The 5,000-nt window shown below is 35.8% G+C and overlaps 1 long non-coding RNA gene across 8 annotated transcripts in view; it reads left to right on the forward strand.

Annotated features, from left to right (window-relative positions):
- The window catches only part of LOC118441177 (uncharacterized), a 65,478-nt gene that overhangs the window by 38,466 nt on the left and 22,012 nt on the right, over window positions 1-5,000 (forward strand). For all 8 annotated transcript variants that reach the window (XR_014982724.1, XR_014982729.1, XR_004838024.2 and 5 more), the window contains one exon: window positions 4,861-4,946. This is a non-coding gene — a long non-coding RNA (uncharacterized LOC118441177). The remainder of the gene's footprint in view (window positions 1-4,860; window positions 4,947-5,000) is intronic.

Raw genomic sequence — 5,000 nt, forward strand, 5'->3', positions numbered from 1 at the left:
AAATATTTTCTTATAAACTTGGAAGAAAAAAGAGAGAAAGAGAAAGAGAGAGAGAGAGAGAGGGAGAGAGAGAGAACAAGAAAAAAAGAAAGAAGGAAAAAAAAATCAAATCATTTTACCTACGATAAGGTGTTAACTATAATTATCTTTAAGTCTATCGTCATCGTAGTCATCGTAGTAATTGTCTTACCCGTTGTACCCGTCGTAGTCATATTCGCGCGATTATCAAGTGGAGCCAAGCATAACCGAATAAAATAATAGAGATAAAGAAGTTGCGTCATGGCGCCACCTGAGACCCACGCGTACGAGCGACTTGTTGCGTAAAATACACGCGATAATATACGTTTATTCACGTGTAAGTTACATATACATATACGTATACATATACATATACATATACATATACATATACATATACATATACATATGCATATGCATATACATATATATATTGTCTCTCTCTCTCTCTCTCTCTCTCTCTCTCTCTCTCTCTCTCTTTCTCTTTCTCACTGTCTCTTTTTTCTTTCTCTTTTATTATCGTTCCGTGTCGCAAATCATCTGCGAAAGTATATCCAACATAAGCTATTATCTGTCTCAATGAGAGAGGGAGAGAGAGAGAGAGAGAGAGAGAGAGAGACTCGTTAAGATCATCAAAGGCAAACCTATGACGTTTTTCATCATCGATATGTATTCGAGATAACATCGTAAACCATCGACTTCCTCTATCACACTATTATTCTGTATGTCTCACTCTCTCTCTCTCTCTCTCTCTCTCTCTCTCTCTCTTTCTCTGTCTCTGTCTCTATCTATCTATCGCTCTTTATCTCTTTTTCTTTTTCTCTTTTGAAACATCATTTGAAATGAATGATACTGTATGCTTAGATCCAAATGATATCATCTTATAGTGATAAGTAAAAAATTATTAGCCTTGAATGTATTTTAAATAATTTTCTTTTTAATATCCAAAGGGGATTAAAGTCACTTTGTGACTTTAAAAGGATAACAAAGTTCTTTATCATTGAAAATATTAATTTCAATTTAGATTACGATTTTGAGGAAAGGGAAAATCATCATATCCCTAAAATCGTCTCTCTTTCTCTCTCTTTTTTCTTTCTTTTTTTTTTTTTTCGAATGAGATTCCATGGTTCTCTTTGAGCTCGCAATACGATTTCGTAATCGTGACTTCTCGTATCGGTATCCGATTCCCCTCTGTCTCCTCCTGCCTCCCTCCCCCTCCCCTTATAGACCACCCTCTCTCTTATTCTCTCTCTTATTCTCTCTCTCTCTCTCTCTCTCTCTCTCTCTCTCTCTCTCTCTCTCTCTCTCTCTCTCTCTCTCTCTCTCTCTCTCTCTCTCTCTCTCTCTCTCTCTCTCTCTCTCTCTCTCTCTCTCTCTCTCTCTCTCTCTCTCTATCTCATGCGTCCGGGTTTCCTCTTTCTCTCGTACTCGACTGAATGGAGGCGTCGGAATTCTTATCGACCGTCGTGCTCGCCCTTACGTCATACCGCCTTCAACGAAGTTGGAAAATTATTGACCACACGAGCCATATATTCTTATTACGTTATCACAAGACAATTATTTTACCGTCTCGCCTGGCACAGTGTTTCTCAATAGGTCTCTCCTTTTTTTTTTTCTTCTTCTTTTTCCTCTCTTTTTTTTCACTTGATAAGAAATTATACTACATGTATGTATATTTATATATATATATATATATATGTGTGTGTGTGTGTATAATATTTTAAATAAATAAATAAATAATATGTATAACACAATATGTTTATAATATTTAGATACGTGATTAGACGAGTGATTTTATTTATTTCATTCGTCGAAGAAAATAATTTTATCTATTGCGAATTCACATTTTTAAACGCATAAATGTCATAATCGATGAGAGATTAAAATTTATCGTTAGATTAACGTTACGTAAAATTAAAATCGAACGAAATTCCACCACCGATGCTGCCCTCTATGTCCCCCTCACCCACCCTCCAACCGCCCTCTCCGTCCCAGTATCTTTGTGTTATCCAATAATCTTATTCTATTCTTTCATACTTTTTCTCAATTCCATTATCCTTTATCTCTTCAAAAATAAAAGTAATGGAAAAGAAAAGTGAGCATTGATCAACACAAAAAGATTTTGCAATTCGTGTTTCGTTTGATAATTTTTCCTTCTTCGATTAGACGTTACGATTACGAATGTGGAACGGAAAATGATCGGTCATATGATAAAAAAGAAAAGAAAAAAAAAAAAAGCAGAAAAAGGAATAACTGAAAAAATGAAAAAGGATAAAAGGATTAAAAAAAAAAAAAAAAAGAAATAAAAAAGAAATAAAAAGAACGGGAAAATCCCGAATGAAGATCACTGGCTTTGATATCTGAATCGTTTGCTCGTTGTTGTTACGTCCGCCCACTATTCCGTGTTGCTGTGTATTATACGCGCGCGCATACACACGCACACACATACACACACACACACACACACACAGATACACACAATCAGTCCGTATTATAGATCTCAAGGCTTTATATCTTTTGAACGTAAAACTTTTCCTTTCGTGCAAATACGAAAAGTGAAAAGCATGAATGAAAAAAGGAAAAACGAATGAAAACTTATTTTAACTATTATCACGTCTTCTCTCTCAGTCATCTTCTTTCTTTCTTTTTTTCTTTTCTCTCTCTCTCTCTTCTCCTTCTTTTTTATTTTCGAAGAACAATTTGACGAATTTCACGATTTGTTTACTCATATTTTTTTTCTTCTTTCTCTTTTCCCACCCCTTTGATACCACTTTCACCCCCACTCCCCCAATTCTCCACCACTTCGTTGGATCGATTAAACGAAAAGCCATTATCTATGATTGAAAGCGTAAGAGCATTACGAAATTGATCTCTATTTCCTCGTCTTTTTTTTTCTTTCCTTTTCTTTTCTTGTCTTTTTTTTCCTCTTTCTTTTCCCCGCCCCCCGCCCTCCGCCGCCACCCACCCCACCACCAACCACTCCCCTTCCTCTTCTAAAAATAATTCGCATTCAAAAGAAATCGATATTCGTTCGATCGATCGAATCGATCGAATCGATCGCACGATTAAAAAAATTCTCACGAGGGTGAAAAAAAAAGAATGGAAAAGAATGAAAAAAGAATCGACGAGAAAAAAAATCTTTTTCCAATCAAAAGGATAAGAATCCCGTGGGGGAGTGGAGGGGTGGGGAGGGGAGGGGAGGACGGAATGGGGAAATTTTCGGATTAATTAAAAAAGTGAAAGAAAAAAGACCAGAAAAGCATTCAAAAGTATCGAAAAGAAATTGTTTTTCTTTGTCCACTTATTACATGATTTTCAATGGCCCGCAAAAAAAAAAAAAAAATAGAGAAAAGAAACAAGAAAAGGAATTAGAAAAATTGTAACAATGAAGGAAGGAACATTGGCGCATTGTCGTTGGTGCGTCCATTAATTGATCTATTTTTGTTACGTCGTATTACTGCAAGAATGACAGGGAAACAGAGACGTAGATAGTTAGAGCGAGTGAGAAAGAGAGATAAAGAGAGAGAGAGAGAAAGAGAAAGAGAGAGAGAGAGAGAGAGAGAGAGAGAGAGATCGCGAGTAATGAATGGATTAAACAACTTGACGTCACAGGATGGATTATATAAACGGTGGCTAGTGTATTCTCTCTCTCTCTCTCTCTCTTTATCTCTTTCTATCCATCCATGCATCCATCCAGCTATCCACCCACCCACCCAAACCATCCATCCCATCCATCCATCCATCTCTCTCTCTCTCTCTCTCTCTCTCTCTCTCTGTTGGATACATACATACCTACACACATACACATACACACAGACACACAGATGCACATATAGTGTTGTGGCTCGTGCTCGCGCGTGACATCATAGGTAGGAAGGAAGTTCGCTTCCTTTCGTACCTAAAAGGTATTGAGCCCGTCCACACGTCCGTCCTGCGATTTCCAGTTCGTTCCTATGGCACACAAAGTCTATATACGATGGAATGTGTGAGACAGAGATAAAGAGAGAAAGAGAAAGAGAGAGAGAGAGAGAGAGAGAGAGAGAGACGCGTAAATGTAGGCGACGAAGCGCATAGTAGCGTTAAGCCGTTTCGTTGTGTTGACGACAAAACGAGGGGTCGTCCATTTAAAAGCGGACGAGCTCGGTTAGAATCCCAATGACGACAGCAGCCCTCTTTAAACCTTTCCCCTCTTTTCTTACCCCTCCCCACATACGTCCCTCTCCCATCTACGCACTCTCTCCCACTACCAAAATCATACTCCGAACTATTCCTCTCTTTCTCTCTCTCTCTCTCTCTCTCTCTCTCTCTCTCTCTCTCTTTTTTTCTCTCTGTTATATTCGTGAAACTTATTCCATTCGATCGTTTACTTTTTTGTTGCTTTGTTTTTTATTTATTTATTTATTTATTTTTTTTTTTTTTTTTTCTTAATTTTATTCCTTTTACTTATCTTTTTATTTAATTTAATTTTTCTTTTTTTTATTTTCATTTACTTTTATCTTTTTATTTATTTTTATTCCGTTCTTCTTTTCATTTTTTTTTTTTTTGTAATCTTTCTTTCGTCCATCTTAATATTTGTCTTTTATTTGAGCACTGTAATCTTTTTTTGTTTTTGTTTTTTTTTTTGTTCTTAATCGAAAGATTAAATTTCTCTTTTAGATTTAATCATTGATCGAACAAAATCTTTTCATTGATTTCTTATCTTCTTTATTCTTTTTTTCTTCTTCTTCTCCTTCTTCTTCTTCTTCTTCTTCTTCTATTAATTATTTTCTTATTTCTTCTTTCTTTCATCGATTTTATTCTTTTTTCTAATTTTTTTTCTCTTCTCTTTTTTTCTTTTTTTAGTTTTTCTACAGAGAACTCTCCCTTTGGTCGACCTATTGTTCGTTCGTTTATAGACCTTTCGAAGGATCAATTGCAAAGTTATCATGGTGAGTCTCTCTCTTTTTTTTCTCTTTCTCTCTCTTTGTATATGGAAAGAAATC

This window comes from Vespa mandarinia, chromosome 11 (genome assembly GCF_050613455.1).
Source record: "Vespa mandarinia isolate Hongniang chromosome 11, ASM5061345v1, whole genome shotgun sequence".
In the NCBI taxonomy this organism is placed as follows: domain Eukaryota; kingdom Metazoa; phylum Arthropoda; class Insecta; order Hymenoptera; family Vespidae; genus Vespa; species Vespa mandarinia.